The sequence below is a fragment of the Ascaphus truei genome, chromosome 15 (genome assembly GCF_040206685.1).
Source record: "Ascaphus truei isolate aAscTru1 chromosome 15, aAscTru1.hap1, whole genome shotgun sequence".
NCBI lineage: Eukaryota > Metazoa > Chordata > Amphibia > Anura > Ascaphidae > Ascaphus > Ascaphus truei.
Window position 1 is genome coordinate 1065410 of NC_134497.1, and position 20193 is coordinate 1085602.

Below are 20193 nucleotides of genomic sequence, written 5' to 3' on the forward strand. Positions count from 1 at the left end.
CCAATCCCTGCTTTGTTGGGTAAAATAAGTGCCTGAATTTACTGGAGAAGCAGGAACTAGGTTGAATGCGGGAATGCTTTTTCCAGGGAAGCGTTGGTGTTAAAGGTGTGTGTCACGTATGGCACACCTGTGAGCACATGACCTGCATACGGGACAAGGGTTAATACACAGCTCACAAACTGGCCCACTTTTCACCTTCGCAAAGGTTCCTCAAATTAACAATATCTCCCCTAAATCCGTCCCCATATTCCACCTGTCAGAAACAGCACACAAGTGAGCACGCGACTTAGGTATGCAACCAGGTTAATGCACACGGCTACTGTAGCCAGCTTACCTTTCTCCTCCGCAAGGTACTTTCAATTAGTTCATATTAACCCCTTTCTCAATTGCACTCCACTTCCACGACCAAAGAAATTATGCAAAATATGTAAATTAATATAACTAACACACAATCCCAGCAAACTCCGAACCCCAAAACCCACCACATCATATACATATATATTTATGTCAAAAGGAGTGCTACTGAGCGTGACCAAATGTATACAATAAAAGACAGAAAAGCCCAATGCTACATCCACTGCGGTCATTCTCCCTCCAACAGAGGTAAAAGAGAAGTTTCACAGTTTAGTGTTAGGACCTGCAAATTTAGTTATGCCTTGACGTGGCTTGCAGGCTTATAATGCTTTGGCCAAAGGGTTTAACCAAATGACCCTTAATCATGAGAATATTATCATTGAAGTATTTAAATATATACTATTCACTATGTAGTTTGTCTGTAAGGATTCTGCTTGATCCGTGCCGGGTTTTCACTACGGTCCAGGTTTTCTGTCTCTCCTGCCCTTTCTGCTCACGGTGGCCATTTTGGGTACTGCCAGCCTGCTTTATAAAGGCTGCCGTTCCTGGTGGGAGTCGCCGAGCAGAGTTCTGTTTGCTGCAGCTCTGTTTGATCTTCGCTGTCACACATTAACCCTTTCACCTACTGCACCGACACACTTTATTCGAGCAAATACCCAGTATGTACCTGGCAGATACCTGGAATGCGCCGCTCCTCACCTCTGACAAGCCCCGTTGCGTTTGCCTTCCCAGCCTGGGTTCATGCCTGGTTGACGGGCGGCTGATCTGTTAAATGATAATGATTAGGATTTAATAGGCTGCAATGCTTTGCGTGTCTACCAGATGGCATAAATTCATGAATTGTAATGCAGTATATATATATACTGTGCAGTATTGCAGCCAGCGGGAATAAAATGCTTCAATCCCTGCCTGGAAAATAACCCAATGCACTCGGGCAGAAAACAGTCACAAACCTCAATACACCCGGGTATACCCGAATTCGTGGGACTAGCCGAGCTCGAATAAAGTGTGTCGCCAGTGTATTTGGAATCCCTGTTGCTGATCCCGGACCGTGACCCCGGACCGTGACCCCGGACCGTGACCCCGGACCGTGACCCCGGACCGTGACCCCGGACCGTGACCCCGGACCGTGACCCCGACCTTGCTGCCTTCCCAATGCGCTTACCTTTGTCTGTCGCCTGGACTATGCACCTCTGCCGCCTGCCCTGACCCCTGCCTGCTTACCGACTACGAATACTCTTACCGGACTCTGTCCCCGGGCTCTGGGCGGATATTCTGAATTCCTACCTCAGCCCTGCGGGTCCGCCTCTTGATTTGAGACGAGCACCGTCACATTTTGCTCGGACAAACATGGACCCCGCTGAGGTAGAGTGAGCCGTATCTCTCCAAGTAGAACTACTCGGAGATCATGAGACACGCCTCTCCCGGCAAAACCAACAACTGGCACTTATTTCAAGCCGACATCAGGGCATTTTTACCCGGTTGGACACACTCCAGGTGTGGTTCAACCCTTGCACGGCCCTTACCGGAAGCTTCTCCGGCACCAGCCCCCTCACCCCCTATGCCCACGGATCCTGACGTCTCTGCATTATGGAGGGGACTCTATTGCTTGTAGAGGGTTTCTGAACCAATGCTCGATTCAGTTCGAATTCCAGCCCTCCATGTTCAGCATCGACCAATCCAGGGTAGCCTATGTTATTTCCCTACTAACAGATGAGGCCTTGGCCTGGGCTTCTCCTCTGTGAGAGAGAGAATCCCCACTGATCAACGACCTTGTAGCCTTTCTCCAGGTATTTAAAAGAGTATTTGATGCCCCTGGCCACGTCTCCTCCGCTTCTGCTTCACTCCTTCGCATCTGACAAGGAACCCGTACCGCAGGCCAGGATGCCATTGAGTTCCGAACCCTTGCTTGGGAGACGGGCTGGAATAATGAAGCTCTGGGGGCAGCATTTTGGCAGGGGCTTTCTGAGCGCTTAAAGGACGAACTGACTTGCCGGAATATTCCCAAATATCAGGAGGAACTCATTTCCCTCTGTAGCAGAATGGACCTTCGGATACAAGAACGACAGACCGAGCGAGCTCACTCTCTATAACGCTTGTGCTGCCCACGAGCAAAACAGGACCCCGGTACTGAGGTTGGGAAGTAGCAAACCACGCACCCACAGCAGTGGGAGCGTGTCTGGCAGGCGGATTGTCAAACGTAGCCGGGTCTGGGTTGGAGAGAGCGGGTTAGTTGATACTTGTCAAGGTCTTAAAATGGAGAGGTCAGAATCGTCAAAGTTCATTAGCCGTGGTCTGGGGTTGGAGAGGTCAGAATCGTGGAAGTCCGTATAGCCGTTGTCTGAGGTTGGAGAGGTCAGAATTGTGGAGGTCCGTATAGCCGTTGTCTGAGTTGGAGAGGTCCACAGAGTCGAGGGTAAGCCGGGGTCAATATCCAGAGGGGTTCCAAGGTCAAGCCGGGTCGGTACACGAAGAGTCAAACTGCAAGAAGAACACAGGACAAGGCGCAAGGCACAACAGACGCAGGAGCTCAAGGCTACAACAAGTTATGCTCAGCAAAGCAGGAAGGGAACTGCAGGGTATTTATAGCACACAGGAACCAGTAGCAATGGAGGCGGAGCGGAGGCGCGGCCTCCGCGGAATCAAGGATTGGCTGTAGGAGACAAGTGGGCTAAATGAATACTTGCCACCCAGCTGGAGAGCGGTGCATGTCAGCATGTGTGCGCACCGCGTGTGAGAATAGCGCGGCGCATCCGAGGGGGCGGAGCTAAGCTCCGTGGCACTTTAGTGCCATGGTTGAGCAAAGGGGTGAAGTTATAACCAATGTAGAGCCTGTCTGCCTAACCTCGTCCCTTCAGAGAATTCGCTATATGTTATGCTGGAAACTCCAGCATTAAACTGGTTTAATGATCAGTGTTTATAGAATGATTAATAACATGAGACACAAATATACAACTGCCAAGAATGCAGTAAACACAAATATTTTTATAAGCTAAAAAGAACAGCATATTCTCTAGTGCAGGTCGGCCAACTCCAGTCCTCAAGGGCCACCAACAGTTCAGGTTATAAGGATATCCCTGCTTCAGCACAGGTGGCTCATTGAGTGGCTCGGTCAATGACTGAGCCACCTGTGCAGAAGCAGGGATATCCTTATAACCTGAACTGTTGGTGGCCCTTGAGGACTGGAGTTGGCCGCCTGCTCATGGACTTCTTCAGTTGAGTTCCTTTGGTTGTGCACACAGGACTTAGAACACTAAAAACATGATCAAATTCCAACAATCATGGTAGAAATATTCATGGTTCATGTTAAGCTTGGCGTGTATTATTATAGACTAGCTGAGATGTAAATGCGTAATAGGTAGTATTATTTAGGGAAGGGGGGGGGAGGCGGTGGGAAGGGGTGGGGAGGCGGTGGGAAGGGAGGGGGAGGCGGAGGGGGGAGGCGATGGGAAGGGGGGGAGGCGGTGGGAAGGGGGGGGAAGGCGGTGGGAAGGGGGGCTAGGAGGCGGTGGGAAGGGGGGCTAGGAGTCGGTGGTAAGGGGGGGGAGGCGGTGGGAAGGGGGGAGGGGAGGCGGTGGGAAGGGGGGGAGGCGGTGGGAAGGGGGGGGGAGGCGGTGGGAAGGGGGTCTGGGATGCGGTGGGAAGGGGGGGGAGGCGGTGGGAGGGGGGGGGCGGTGGGAAGGGGGGAGGGGAGGCGGTGGGAAGGGGGAGGGGAGGCGGTGGGAAGGGGGGGGAGGCGGTGGGAAGGGGTGGGGGGAGGCGGTGGGAAGGGGTGGGGGGAGGCGGTGGGAAGGGGGGGTGGGAGGCGGTGGGAAGGGGGGGTGGGAGGCGGTGGGAAGGGGGGGAAGGGGGGCGGAGGCGGTGGGAAGGGGGGGGAGGCGGTGGGAAGGGGGGGGAGGCGGTGGGAAGGGGGGGGAGGCGGTGGGAAAGGGGAGGGGAGGCGGTGGGAAGGGGGAGGGGAGGCGGTGGGAAGGGGGAGGGGAGGCGGTGGGAAGGGGGGGAGGCGGTGGGAAAGGGGGGGAGGCGGTGGGAAGGGGGGGAGGCGGTGGGAAGGTGGAGGGGAGGCAGTGGGAAGGGGGGGAGGCGGTGGGAAGGTGGGGGGAGGTGGTGGGAAGGGGGGGGAGGCGGTGGGAAGGGGGGGGAGGCGGTGGGAAGGGGGGGAGGCGGTGGGAAGGGGTGGGGGAGGCGAGGGGGGGGTGGAGGGGAGGCGAAGGGGGGGTGGAGGGGAGGTGAAGGGGGGGGGTGGAGGGGAGGTGAATGGGGGGTGGAGGGGAGGTGAAGGGGGGGGTGGAGGGGAGGTGAAGGGGGTGGTGGAGTGGAAGGGAGGTGAAGAGGGGGGGGGTGGAGGGGAGGTGAAGGGGGGGTGGAGGGGAGGTGAAGGGGGGGGTGGAGAGAAGGTGAAGGGGGGGGGGTGGAGGGGAGGTGAAGGGGGGGTGAAGGGGAGGTGAAGGGGGGTGGAGGGGAGGTGAAGGGGGGGAGGTGAAGGGGGGGTGGAGGGGAGGTGAAGGGGTGGTGGAGGGGAGGTGAAGAGGGCGGGGGTGGAGGGGAGGTGAAGGGGGGGAGGTAAATGGGGAGGTGAAGGGGGGTGGAAGGGAGGAGAAGTGGAGTGAGGGGAGGTGAAAGGGGGTGAGGGGTGGGTGAGGGGAGGTGAAGACCACTCACTCACCCGTCCGGAAGGTCCTACGTGGATCTGAGGCAGGAGACAGCGTGTTGTGGCCGCTCCCCCGCTGTGTCCCGGGCGCTCGCTCGCTCCCCCGCTGACTGTAGCGGCGCCGGAGGGGGGGTATCGGGGAGACACTGACACTGGAGGGGAGGGGGGTGGAGGGGAGGTGAAGGGGGGTATGGAGGGGAGGTGAAGGGGGGGTGGAGGGGAGGTGAAGGGGGTGGAAGGGAGGTGAAGGGGGGTGGAAGGGAGGTGAAGGCCGCTCACTCACCCATCCGGCAGGTCCCACGTGGATCTGAGGCGGGAGGCAGCGTGTTGTGGCCGCTCCCCCGCTGTGTCCTGGGCGCCGCCATCTTGGGTACTCGGCGCCGCGAGGCAGCCTGCCTGGCCACTGGCTGTTCCCCCGCCGGGGAAGGGGTGAGTTGTAGCGCCGGGGAGGGGGGGCATGTATATGTGTGGGGGGGAGAGGTGGGAGATATAGAGGGGGGGTCTCGCACGGCTGCTGACACTGGGTGGGGGGGGGGCGCAGTGTGTGTGTCCCGCTGACTGTAGCGGCGCCGGGGGAGAGGGGGGTGGGGTGAAAGCGCGGGAGACACGGGGAGAGGAGGAGGTGCGCGCGGGTGCTGCTAACACTGTGAGCCCCACTAATGTAGGTAACACCCCCCTACGTGTGTGTGTGTGTGTGTGTGTGATGTGTCCTTTGGCCCGTCACTCCGCCTCAGGCCAATGAGAGGTGTGCGGGGGCGGGCGGGCCAAGGGACCAATGAAATTGCCGCTAGGGACGCAGACATACAGTGCTTTCAGAAATATATAGTAGATATACAGGCATACCCGCATTAATGTACCCAATGGAACCGGAGCATGTATGTAAAGTGAAAATGTACTTAAAGTGAAGCACTACCTTTTCCCACTTATCGATGCATGTACTGTACTGCAATCATCATATACGAGCATAACTGATGTAAATAACGCATTTGTATCAGGCTCTATAGTCTCCCCGCTTGCGCACAGCTTCGGTACAGGTAGGGAGCCGGTATTGCTGTTCAGGGCGTGCTGACAGGCGCATACGTGCGATGCCGTTGCCTATTGAGCGAGATGTACTTACTCGCGAGTGTACTTAAAGTGAGTGTCCTTAAACCGGGGTATGCCTGTACTCTTTCTCTCACAGTCCAGGGGGAGCATATAGGGAGAAAAAACAACAGTACACAGCGATCTAAGTGTGGATGATATTAATATGTGAATGGATTCAGATATTGTCTTGGCAGGGGACAGCTAGCCACCGGCCGGTTCACCGCGAAGGTAAGTGGTTATAGGGATTAATGTTAGTATTTGGGATTAACTTTAGGGGGTTTAGGGTAAGGGGTTTACAGTTGCAGTATGCGGTGAGATAAAGGGTTAGGGGTTTTAGGGTTAGGGGTTCCATTAGCAGAAAGGGTTTAAGGTTAGGGACTTACCTTCAAACTGCCGGCGGCTAGCTGTACCCTGCGGATGAGTGGAGGCAGCGAGAAGGCTGCACCGAAACATCATAGACCAGCCCAGTTGTTCACGGGCAATACCTCACTTCGTAAGGACATATAATAATAATACAAATAATAATATTAACAATTCTTTCAAGGTTTCCCATAAAGAATACTTGTAATGTCCTTTTACTGTTTGCGTCGGCTTCAGTTATGGGAGTATTTTGTGACTGCTGCTCCACATTGAATTAGAATGCAGTGGCTGGCTCTGTCGTGTTCTGGCTCTCTCCGCTGCGATAAACATGCCAGTAACCTCATGTTGCACATGAGAACGTGATGCAATAAAGAGGCGATGATTTTAACCTTATGCTTCAGACAGAACGTTTGGCTAAAGTTCTCTGATATTTTATGATGCTTCTTTGGCTTAAAATTGCGAGGCAAGCGGCCATTTCTTTTACCCATGTTTGTTTATTTTTTTTACATAGCATTGAAGCAGGGAGTCTCCGTTTCTGGACCCCATTCATTTCCGCTCCAGAGACCCCCTGCTTCCGGAGATACTTATCTCTGTAGGGGGTGTTGGTAGAGGCTCCGCTTGGCTAGCAGGGTTCAGGTAATGGCGACGTTTCAAAGCTCCGGCATCCTTCAGGCCAATAAGAATCCGTGACATCATCAGGTTTGGCTTCCTATTGGCCAGTGTAACATGGGAGCTTTAAACTTTGCTGAGATATCGGCACCCACTTTGGCGGTCTCTCTCGTGAAGCAGGGGGTCCCCAGAGCTGAAATTAATGGGGTGTAGAGCTGGAGACCCCCCTGCGTCAATCCTGTGTTAACAAATAACAATAATAAAAAGCACAGGAATTACTCCTTTATAATGGAATTCAGACATATAAAAGAGAAATGATTAATGGAAAGGAATAAATCAGTTCCAATTCTTTTTGCCCCAAGGTATGGTACGTGTGAGCAGAAAAATAAGATATAGATATAGCTAGGAACAAACAACTAGGGTTACATTAAAGGAGAAGGAAGAAGGTGGCACAAGAAGGAATAGATAACTCTGATTGTGACTTTACTTACGTTTGTCCAGCAGAAACTCATGAAAACAAAGTTAATCGTCCAATTTTATACATAGAATTGTAAACCACACAGAGAAACTGTGCTAGGAGTTAGATATGGAAAAGGCGCATTTCAAAATGGAGGACTAATACTTCTTGTATCGTACAGAACAGTGCATTTTTAGCTGAAACCCCATATTCAATATATTTCAATGAGATTTATTTTTGCTATAAATAAGACTCAATTTGTTATATCTAGGGAGAGGGGGGTGCGGAAGGTCGGTGCAGCAGGGGGGTGGTTGCGGACCCTCATTACCTGCAGTGGAGGTTCCAGCCGAACGATCATGGAAGCTGTGCACGACTTCAGGTCAGGTCTTACGTCCGGTATCTGTCCTGCATGCCCTCCAGAGCACCTGGGTCCAGGGCACTTGTCCCGGCCCACCCCCACACCCCCTCTTGGCGGTGGGCCACTTAGCATCAAATGTGCTTCAGAGTATACACTTCATTAGTTATATCCATCTCTGGCACCTGTCCTTAGCTTGATATTGTAGGGTATATATTGGTTCAGAAATTGGATGATTTTAAAAGGCTCTCTCCCGACAATGAAAAAAAGATCCCATTAGGAAACAGCTGGCATGCTAGCCACTATATCTGGGGTTTTCAACTCCAGTACTCAAGACCCCTCCAACAGGTCAGGATTTAAGGATATCCCTGCTTTAGCAAAACTGAGCTACTGCTTGAGCTACCTGTGCTGAAACAGAGACCGATTGAGCCACCTGTGCTGAAGCTGGGATATCCTTAAAACCTGACTTCTTGGGGAGAGGGGGGGGGGGGGGGGAAGGGATCTTGAGAATTGGCTTTAAGAACCCCTATATAAATGTATTCACCTGTGATAGTCAGGGACAGCCTGACTTATCACGTATAGGATAACAGCTCCATGAAAGAGGAGGCTATGGACGTATTCTGTGGCATATTAAACTCCTGAGACTCATTAAGGTAACATGCTGCCAAAGCTTTCCATAGCCGAAGCACAGTGAGTTATCCACCTAGGGAATGACGTGAAATAGAGCGGCCTTGTAAAGAGAGGTGTTTAGGGAACGCAGCCCAGTGAGGTACATAGCAGCCAGAAGTGCAGGTTATAGCTCAGCCCTCAAGGGCCACAAAAAAGGCCAGGATTTCAAAAATATCTAATTGACACATCACTAATTAACCTGGTTCACTAAGAAAACTTGTATTGCCCTAAAAACCTGACCTATTGAGGACTGATCTTGGCCGACATTATTATAAATATAATGGGATACGTACCCATCTAAACCTCTCTATCCACCTTTCAGACCCATCTTAAAGCAGCAATACTCCCCTCCCCCTTTCCTTATTTGTATAGGTAAAGCGTGTGGCAATGTATAATTCTACATTCTTACCTAAGATGACAATAGTTTGGTGCTTCTGTTATAAATCTGTAAACATCCTGATAGTGTGACTAACATAATGGCTGCCTTCTGACTTTATGCTGCAGTGTCTGAAATGCTGCAGCTGATATGTAACATAGTAAAAAGTGTAACATATTATTGTTACACCTTTCAGAGTAATAGACCGTCTGCTGTTTGGAACACAGCAGCAGATCTGTTTGTGATACTTTGTTGCCAAAGTGCAGAGCTCATAAAGGGGTGTGTCAGAGCCTGTTTCAAAAGACGAAGTGGATATGACTTTCTACATGGCTGTTGTAGCAACCAAAGCATGATCAGAATGTATATTCCCTTTCGTTAGGGTGAAGCTCACTCCAAATATCTATTACTTGTGTGTCTTTTAATCCTTTAAAGCTACTGTTCAAGTTGTCGTTTAAAAAAATAAGTGATTAGCTAAGTTGATGATCGTTCCGTTCTCCTGTAATCAATTGCTGAAATTCGGCTGGGGTTCACTAAATGCATCTTGGTAATCTTCTGCTGCACTGACAAGCAAAGTTCTGTGAGGAAGATCATGTGACCAGGCAGGCACAAGATTACATTTCTTCACTGCTAGAGAGGGCAGGGCTCAAAAAGGTGATGCTGTTTCATATCTCTGTATACCTTCCCTTTCTAAAAAGATGTCCAACCTTTTTTTGAACAAATCTATTGTATCTGCCATCACAGTCTCCATGGGTAATGAATTCCACATTGTAACAGCCCTTACTGTAAAGAACCCTTTCCCCTGTTGCTTGTTTGTACTGCCCTTGGGATGAATAGTTATTTTGAAAGCTCCTTCTATTGTCCCCGAATATATTTGTATGTAGTTATCATACCCCCCTTAGATGCCTCTTTTGTTATGTAAATACATCTAATTTAGCTAGCCTCTCCTCATAAATCAGATTATCCACACCCTTTATTAATTTGGTGGCTCTTCTCTCCACTCTATTTAGTTTCATAATGTATTTCTAAAGACTGGTTCCCAAAATTGTACTCCATACTCAATGTGTGGTCTCACTAATGCTTTATAAAGGGGGATAATTATGTTTACTTCCCTTCCACCCCGTTTAATGCAAGATAAGATCTTGTTTGCCTTTGCAGCTACTGCATGACATTGGGCACTATTGCTAAGCCTGCTGTTTACAAGCACTCCTAAATCCTTCTCCATCAAGGATTCCCCCAATTTATCCCCATTTAATGTGTAAGTCGCCTGCTTATTTTTGTTTCCCAAATGCATAACCTTACATTTATCTGTATTAAACCCCATCTCCCATTTACCTGCCCAAGTATCCAGCCTCTCCAATTTGCATTCATTACCCAGAATCCCTGGCTGCAATGGGATCACCGTTTGCTAAGAGAGAATGGGGAAAGGCAGGGTTGCAGACCTGTCTGAGGCGTGTGAGGGCACCACAATTGGAATTTTTATTTGCTATAATTATTTTACAAATCTAAAACCACCTTTGCTTTTTAGATAAAAATGGATGTATTTTAGAAAAGTGCTACTTCTTCCTGTTACAGCATAAATAGGGTCCAGATCTTACTAAAATGTAGTCGAAAAAGAGCTTTGCAAAAACGTTGAAGACGTACAGTATAATGTATATTCTTTGCTTGCTGTTGTGCCTCAATTGAAAAAATCAAAAACTATTAAACACATCCTATATATGAAAAAAATACTCTTAACAATTGCACAGACTGCATTACGTGGCTGCGTTACGTGGCTGCGTTACGTGGCTGTGTTTTTAATGCCACCCCCATGTGTGTGGGGGGGCTGTACCATCAAGAACGTTGACCTGCCTAACAATCAATATTACCTGTGCTTGCAAACAGTTTCATATTTACCCTCACTGATTGGGACTTACTTTTTAAACAAAGAAGGACATTTTACGAGCTTTTTTGGTTCTCCGCCTTTGTGATCATTAACCCCACGCATGGACCTCCCCTGCCGGCCAAGTGAACATTATACAGAAAGAATCAGAAGATGAACTAAGAAGAAAACTGCAACCAGCGCTCCCTTCCTCCTGCCATCCCCGTACTCTCCGTACCTCACACATCGCCCACATGGAACTTCCAGTGGTGGTGTGGCTACGCGCCAGTGGGGACTTGGCTGCGGTGGCAGGGTCACCGACAGGAAGGTGGGAGGGAGAACTAGGACAATTGACCCAGGCCCGGAGGCTGTGGGGGGCCTGGCTGGCCCTGTCGGGCCCAACTTCTGCGTCCAGCTGCCGGGCCCCTGGTTGCTACCGGGCCTTGGCTCTCCCCAGCTGCGGCCTCCTTCACTCTCCCGTATCTGGCCTCTCATATGCTGGTGCACGCTGGAAACTGGGCCCAGCTTTCGGTGTGCACCGGCATGTGAGAGAGGCCCGGCGCAGGAGAGTGAGGGAGGCCCACATCAGCGTGGGAGTGTGTATTTGGGGGAGGGTCGGTTTGTGTTGTAAGTATTTTGTGGGAAGATTGTGTGGGTATTGTGTAGGGGTAATTATTGTGGGGGGGAATTGAATTGGTAATGGGGAGGAATTGTGTGTGTGTGTTTGGCCATGGGGGGGAGGAGGGGATGAGTGAGGAAGGGGGGATTGAGAGAGCGTGATTGAGTAAGAGGGGGGAGTGAGAGGAGGTGAGGGAGAGTGAGGAAGAGAGGGGGGTAAGAGTGAGACAGGGACCACTGATCATCAAAACTCTAGTCCGGGGCCCCAGGAAATCTGCCGGCGGCCCTGAGTTGTGCCATGGCCGTTACCAAGTCTCCTATTCTGACCTGGGCCTGTCCAGTGTTGGTTATTGTTTATTTTCTTTGTTGCCAATCCACCCGCTCTCTCCTTATCTGTCTGGTTTCTTCCCTCCATCGTTAACCTGTCTCCCAGTACGAGTACATTATGTTCCAAGTTGCGTCTCTGATGTGTGATGGTATCTGGCTAAAGCCCAAGGAATGTCGTTCAGAAGCTATGAATGAATGAACGGCATGTACCCTTTCATGAAAGAAGAAAAAACGTTATGTTTATGGCGCTTGGCCAATATGGAATATAAAAGAAAAATATTTTATACAACCAGATAAGAGGTGATATCCACGCAAACTCTCCTCGTGAAGACGATAAATCATGTAAAAGAAATAAAAACAAACATAGTGTAATACAATCACTAAACAATCACTAAACAAACACACAACACTATTCACAAATAATAGACACACAATAGCTGAGACAAAACGAATGACTGATATATAAAAATAACATTTAATACAATAGCTAATTAAAATAAATAATATCACTAAAACAAAGGGTCACATGTGCACTCCAGCCGGGGTTGGACTGGCCGCTTACCAGGCACTATAGAATTGAAGGCAGTGGATAAATCTGAGAGTATCCCCTCTCGTGATGGTAAAAATCAGATGATCAGCAGGAGCTTTGGAGGGGAACCCTCCCTGCCGTCCACCCCACAGACCTCCGCAGGGCAGACGCACAGGGCCGCGTGTCGCAGGAGAAGGCGTCATCACGTGCGCAACAACAGCGCAGGATCCACGCCGACAGCAGCAGCCGCCGTAGACAGGAACAATGGCCGGGATAAGTCCGTGGATTGGTATAGCAAGTGTGGTAGATGTTGTAGTATCAGCTGTGCACGCATAGAGCACCCTACGCGTTTCGGAAGACTGCGCTTCCTTCCTCAGGGGTAGAAAAGTAGTTCCTCAGTCATAGAACATCCACATTTAAGTAGTCCCGATTTAAAGGTATAGTAACCCAATTTGAGAATGGACATGCGCAATGGCTTGAAAATATAGACCAAAGGTCTCTGCTAACAACACTTAAAGACATACAACTTTACAAATACATATACATACATAAACCTAATATCAAAAGAAGGCTAATGGTAGCCACCTATAATGAAATATAGCTGGAAATAAAAAAAGAGAAAAATAAATGAATACATGATATGCAAATATATGACTAAATAAAAAATTAATTAATAATGAATGACATAGACTTCTCAATGATATTCCAGAATAAGATATGTATATTCCAAGATGGTATTGAGCTCCAAGGCCATCCATGTCAAAACCTAGAAATGGACCACAGAGAATGAACAGATATAGAAGAGACAGTGTGCAGAAGGAATAGAATTGAGCCTATGGCCTTACAAAAATAGGCCACCACCCATTCCAGCCAACACCCCGAGCACAACGCAATATATAATCAAATGTTCAGTGCTCGGCACAAATTCAACCCCTACAATATAGGTAAAAAAATAATAATAAATGAAAAAGTGAATAAACCATCTATATTAACTACCAAAATGTGCAATACCTCATATAATAATGAACTATGTGTAACGTAATATATACAATCAATATAATCCACAATCCCAGTGGTTTAAGTGTAATATAAACCCATTATCAAACAATGAAATAAATCAATTAAATTAATGTGAAACCCAAACACCCATGTAGATGTTAAGTGACAAAAGAAGCAGGATGACCTATTAGAAGATTTATTTGTTAATAAGAAATGCTTTGAGGTCGAACTCAATATTAAGACCCAGAGGTGCCAGCGTCATATATCCAAAAGGACGCTTTTTTGCCCAGGAGGATATTGATATTGCCTCCCCGCCAATTTGGTGTAAGTGCCTCTATGGCCATACATTTTAGTCCTGCGGGGTCCCTATTATGTACCTGGAGAAAGTGATTCGACACATTATGCGTGATCAAACCTTTGGGGATATTATAAACGTGTTCGTATAAACGGCGTTTGATTGGCCTTGTAGTCATTCCCACATACTGCAGACCGCAGGGACATTCCAAAAGATAAATAACATTTGTGCTATTGCAATTAATGTGTTGTTTAATATTATACATCTTGGAGGTAACCGTAGAGGAAAATGAAGTTCTTTTTAAACTGTATTTGCAGGCTGTGCACGCACTGCCAATGAAGTAACTCTTAAGGCCGAAATTGTTATGTGCTTTCTTCTGCATGAGAGGACAGCTAGGTGCCAATTTCTGTCCAATATTTGGTGCTTTTGTAAACACAATGTTAGGTCTGCTGGGTAGTATATTTGTTAAATCCTTATCCTTCATAAGGATTGGCCAGTGCTTATATAAGATCTTCTTTATATTGGAGGCCATTGAGTTATATTGTGTAATAAATGATATTTTGGATGTTGTCTCAGTTTTCTTTTTATACTGAAGAAGCGTATCTCTATCTAACAATTCGACCTCAGATATAGTATGATCTAAACCACATATTGGGTATTCCCTTTCGATAAATTTATTTTTTAATTCTTGTGCTTGTGTCTGAAAAGTAATATTTTTTGAACTGTTCCGTTTTAACCTAATAAATTGACCTTTTGGTATGTTGTTGATCCACGCGGGGTTGTGATGGCTGTTGGCGTGCAAATAATTATTGGCTTGAACGGATTTAAAAAAAGTTTTGGTGTGTAAAGTGTTATTTTCAATATATATACATAAATCTAAAAACTCAATAGAAGTGTTGCTAGAAGTAAAAGTGAATTTAAGATTAAACAAATTATTATTCATATACTCTTGAAATGATAACAACTCTAGTGGGGTGCCTGACCAAATGAAGAAAATGTCATCGATGTAGCACCACCATAGGACCAAGCTCGCTCCATAGGGACAGCCGGACCAAATACATTTATCCTCCCAGCTGCCCATGAAAAGATTGGCATAACTAGGAGCGAACTTAGCACCCATGGCGGTGCCACATGTCTGTAAATAATAAGATCCATTAAAATTAAAAAAATGTGATAAAATAAATTTAATACCTGTGACTAAAAAAGATTTAAATGTGTCGGAAATTAAGGGGTCACCATCTAATACCTGGCCAACAGCCTCACAACCCTGAACGTGGTCAATGACTGTGTACAGTGAAGACACATCTGCTGTAACTAAATAAAATTGTTGCCACTGGATGTCCCTGAGGGTCTGCAGTATGTGGGTCGTATCTCTTAAATAGGATGGAAGCTGGATGACATATGGCTGCAAATGGTAATCTATGAATTCTGATAAGTGAGAGGTAAGTGATTTGATGCTGGATACCATCGGACGTCCTGGAGGATTTTATAGATTTTGTGTATTTTGGGAATTATGTAAAATATAGGAATAACGGGATATTTATTATACCGAAAATCGAACTCCTGCTTGGTCAAAACTTGTTGTTCCAAGCCTTCGTTCAGAAATTCCAATAGTTGTTGCTGATATTTAACAGTGGGATTGGAGAGAAGGGGCTGGTAAGTGGATATATCCGTAAGAATACGTAATGATTCCTGGACATAATAGCTTTTATCCATAATTACCAGCCCCCCCCCCCCCTTGTCTGCCGGCTTGATCACAATTGCATCACTCTCTCCAAGTACCTTCAGGAGATCCTTTTCTTCGATGCTCAAGTTATGTTTCTTAATTTTGAAATTTTTGCTTTGTAATTCCAAGTCATCTGTAACCATTTGTGAAAAGGTGCTTACAAAAGGAGCACTCATAAACTTTGGAAAAAAAGTTGAGGGGTTCTTAAATTTAGAACTTGTGCTGGGCACTGAACAAATGGGTAAATTAGCATTTGTGTCCTGCTTAGATACAACGTCCCTTGCAAAATATTTCTTAAGACACAGCTTCCTAACAAAGCGCTGTACATCCACATACAGCTGGAAACTGCTAGGGCCCACCACAGGGGAAAAGGACAAACCTTTAGAAAGAACATCCTTCTCTTTGTCTGTGATGGGATAGTTACTGATGTTACATATATTAGTATAGTTTGATTTTACCGTTTGTGTACTTTTCCCTGTCTTGCTACCTCCTCTTGTTCCTCTACCGTACTTTTTCTTTTTCTGTCTCTTGATGTTCCCTCTCTCCCTAGTAGATCTTTGATCACTTCCCTCGCGTTCTGCTGGTCTCTGGTCTTTCTCCAGTCTAAAAAAGAAAATGTAGGTTTATCATCACGGCTATTGGTGGATGCCTGTTGTTCTAATTCAAAATCTACCAACGGTTGGTATTTGTTACTATGAGGGTATTGTTCAAATATGGAATCAATTTCCTTATCTAAGTGCGTGGTATTCGGAACAGATGTAGGGTTTTTGGGTTAACAGTATTTTCTCGGTATGATTTTGACCGTGTTTCCTGTCTTTTGGGTTTAGGAGTAATAAATTGTACCGGATTAGGAGCTCTTTCTTTGGTCTCAGAAACAGGTTTTTTATAATGATTGGGTATTTTATGGGAGTATTGACTTTTTGATCTTTATGTTTCTCTTTATATTTAGATGTTTTTGTCTTCCAGCTTCTATAGCAGCCAGTTTTACAGTCAATCCTGTCCCTTTGGAACTTACGCTGCTTACGGCCAATAATATCCTTTTGCACACTGTCCATTTTGGACTTAATTCTTTCTTCCACCACTGATAATTCACTGTTATTTTGAAATGTGGCAAATTGCTCTTTCATAGCATTAATCTCTCCATCTAATGTACACTTTCATACTGTAATATCCAGCAGGAGGAGGAAACTCATTCCCGCAAATCACTGTTTTCAGGGTAAGTGGGGATTTTTTTCCCATGATCCCCGTTGACCAATTCTTGTGATTTTCTGCAACTGTCGAAAAAAAACAATAGAAATGGGATTTAGCAAAATCCACAATTATTTGCAGAGATTCTGTAAAAATGTCTGGATGTAATTGGACCGCTGGCGACACCAAGTAACCCAAAATAAATAGCCTGCTGAGGTTCAGCAGGTAACACCAAACACATGCGCAATGCAGAGGAGCAATAGACGAAGGATGCAGGCACCAATAGACACTTTACTTTGACTACGGGCTCATACCTCGGGCGTCTGTATGTAGATTGGCAATGTTTGCTACTTTTTATTAAACTACCGGTACTTCGACATTGCTACACCGTGAAGGTTTTCTCTTGCATGTGGTCTGGACATGTGCACAGTTGGAAACTAATCCCAATGTCACCTGTTCTTGTGACCTTGGGCATGTTACTCTATCTTCTGTGCCTCAGGCACCTACAAAATAGATCGTAAGTTCTGTGGAGCAGGGACTCAAGTGCCCGAAACATTCTGCATACTATAGCTGCGCTAGAAAATAAAAACGATTACTGAGACTGTAGACAAATCTGCACAAAATAAGTCACATGTACAAAATATGCCATTTGAAGGTCATGTATGCATTAAAAATGGCACATGTGCGGTTTATAGTCCCCGAAAACAGTGCTGTACGGGGCACAAGAACTAAGCCTCTAGCAGAGCTTCTGGTTCTATATATACAGAGACATACCCTCCCTCTGCTCAAAGGCACATGTAAAGCGTCACCTTTTATGAACCTTGACTCAAAACAAAAAAGGAAATGCTTAACCCAGTTACGGATCTGACTCCCACACTGGCTGTGATAAAAAATAAACACACCAAGTAGTGTAGTCATGTACTCACTAATCTGATGTTGTATTTATTCCCCTAATAAAAATCTCTTCTTGAGCCAGGAACGTTAGGTATGTGGATATTTTCCTGGCATCATCATCATAACCGAGATGCCGTCTCAAATGTCCCAAGTGTTAATAAACATTGTTAACCGTGGAGAACTGTAAAACTCTAAGATGTGAGTTCTCCCGGAGGTCAGAAATCAGGCCGTCACTATGTCAGCTTCTTGTCGGGTTGGAGTTGACGCGGGGCACACTTTCCAGCAGCTGGCCTTTTAGCTACAAATGTTTATTGTTTCCAACTGTGCACATGTCCAGACCACATGCAAGAGAAAACCTTCACAGTGTAGCAATGTCGAAAGTAGTTTAATAAGAAGTAGCAAACATTGCCAATCTACTTACAGACGCCCGAGGTATGAGCCGTAGACACAGTAAAGTGTCTCTTGGTGACTGCAGCCTTCTATCTATTGCTCCTCCGCATTGTGCATGCGTTCAGTGTTACCTGCTGTCATGCTCACAGGTTGGGCTCAGTCTGCAGGAGTGATCGACTGTGTGTTGCCTGCTATGTCCCAAAGCGTTTCAACAAGCTTATTTCTTACATGGGACACAAACCCTAAAAGCAGTGAGATAAGGCACGACCTTCCACTTATGAGGCCAATGAACAGGTCAGACAGAATGGTTCTGCAGTTGCAAGTACAGGAAGCCTCTGTAAAAGTGCAGGACCGGGCATCTCAATCACTCAGTTTTCTGACAAATTGCATTTGAAGTCAATGGCTCGAATGGCTGCTTTGGACTATATAGAATACTAGCTGAGAGACCCGGCGTTGCCCGGGATGTAAATGCATAACAGGTAGTATTATTTATAAATTGTGGAACAATAGGTGAGTATTTGTTGTAAAGGTTGGATAATAATGTTGAAAAGAAAGATGGAATAAAATGTAATACGATGTTGTTTAAAAATGGTTTATTGTAAACACACCACAGTACAATGTATATTTTGGTGACATAACAGATGTAAAAATGTGAGGCGTGTGTCCTGCTAGGGTGTGAGGCGGCAGGTGGCGCGTGGGTTGTGAGTGCTGTCTGTGAGTGGGGGTCCTGCTAGGGTGTGAGGCGGCGGATGGCACATGGGTTGTGAGTGCTGTCTGTGAGTGGGGTCCTGCTAGGGTGTGAGGCGGCAGGTGTCGCGTGGGTTGTGAGTGCTCTCTGTGAGTGGGGGTCCTGCTAGGGTGTGAGGCGGTGGGTCAGTGATGTCGGTGCGTAGGGGCGGGAGGCAGCAGGTGTGTGTGGCGGCAGGTATGTGTCGAGTGTGGCGGGATTCTGTTGAGTGCGTGCAGCGGCTGTGAGGTGGTGGGTGAAAGGCAGAGGCAGGCTGAGTAAGGGCGGGTGAAAGGCAGAGGCGGGTGGGCGCGAAAGCAGAGGCGGGGAGGCAGGAAGGCGGGCAGGAAGGCGAAGATTGGTGGGAAGGGGGGGAAGGGTGTGGGAGGGGGGGAAGGGGGTGAAAGGGGGGGTAGGGTGTGGGAGGGGGGAAGGGTGTGGGAGAGGGGAAGGGTGTGGGAGAGGGGAAGGGTGTGGGAGGGGAGGAGGGGGAGGGAAAGGGGAGGAGGGGGGAGGGAAAGGGGAGGCAGGGCGAGGGAAAGGGGAGGAGGGGGGACGGAAAGGGGAGGAGGGGGAGGGAAAAAGGAGGAGGGTGAGGGAAAGGGGAGGGGGAGGGAAAGGGGAGCGGGGGGGTGGAGAAAGGGGAGCGGGGGGGAGAAAGTGGAGCGGGGGGGGGGAGAAAGGGGAGTGGGGAGGGGAGAAAGGGGAGTGGGGAGGGGAGAAAGGGGAGTGGGGGGGGAGAAAGGGGAGTGGGGGGGGGAGAAAGGGGAGCGGGGGGGGAGAAAGGGGAGCGGGGGGGGAGAAAGGGGTGTGTGGGGGGAGAAAGGGGAGTGGGGGGGAGGGGAGAAAGGGGAGCGGGGGGGAGAAAGGGGAGCAGGGGGGGAGAAAGGGGAGCAGGGGGGGAAAAACAGGAGCGGGGGGGAGAAAGGGGAGCGGGGGGGGAGAAAGTGGAGCGAGGGGGGAGAAAGGGGAGCGAGGGGGGGAGAAAGGGGAGTGGGGGGGAGAAAGGGGAGTGAGGGGGAGAAAGGGGAGCGGGGGGGGAGAAAGGGGAGCGGGGGGGGAGAAAGGGGAGCGGGGGGGGAGAAAGGGGAGCGGGGGGGGGGGAGAAAGGGGAGCGGGGGGGGAGACAGGGGAGCGGGGGGGGAGAAAGGGGAGCGGGGGGGGAGAAAGGGGAGCGGGGGGGGGGGAGAAAGGGGAGCGGGGGGGAGAAAGGGGAGCTGGGGGGGGAGAAAGGGGAGTGGGGGGGGGGAGACAGGGGAGCAGGGGGGGGGGGAAATGGGAGCGGGGGGAGAAAGAGGAGCGGGGGGGGGGGAGAAAGGGGAGCGGGGGACAATAAATGCATTTGTCAAAAACTAATGTTCTGACTAAAAATTTATTAAATGTATTTTATTTATATATTTTATTTTAAAGCGGGGTTGGGGGCGGGACTAGGGTTGGGGGCGGGACTAGGGACGGGGTTGGGGGCGGGACTAGGTGGCGAGTAGATTTTTTGGTTGGGCTAGTAGATTTTTGGGTGATTTGTCGAACACTGTATATATATATATATATATATATGTATTACATTATACTACAATTAGTCCTTGTTACGTGTGTGTGTGTGTGTAAGTAAATGTTGGATCTAGAAATAAAAGCCAGATGTGAGTGACTAGTTTCCTGAACCCCTTAACCAGTGTCTGGACGTCCCCGCTTCACAATATCTAAAGCTGCAACCCCACCTGGGATCTTACC

The 20193-nt window shown here is 48.3% G+C and overlaps 1 long non-coding RNA gene across 1 annotated transcript; it reads right to left on the reverse strand.

Annotated features, from left to right (window-relative positions):
- Positions 1 to 12173: 12173 nt before the first annotated feature.
- Positions 12174 to 16536, reverse strand: LOC142466963 (uncharacterized). Its single transcript, XR_012788275.1, has 3 exons — positions 16282 to 16536; positions 15725 to 15869; positions 12174 to 12847 (listed from the first exon to the last, which is right to left on the reverse strand). It is a non-coding gene; the product is annotated as an uncharacterized LOC142466963 (long non-coding RNA).
- Between the last annotated feature and the right edge of the window lie 3657 nt (positions 16537 to 20193).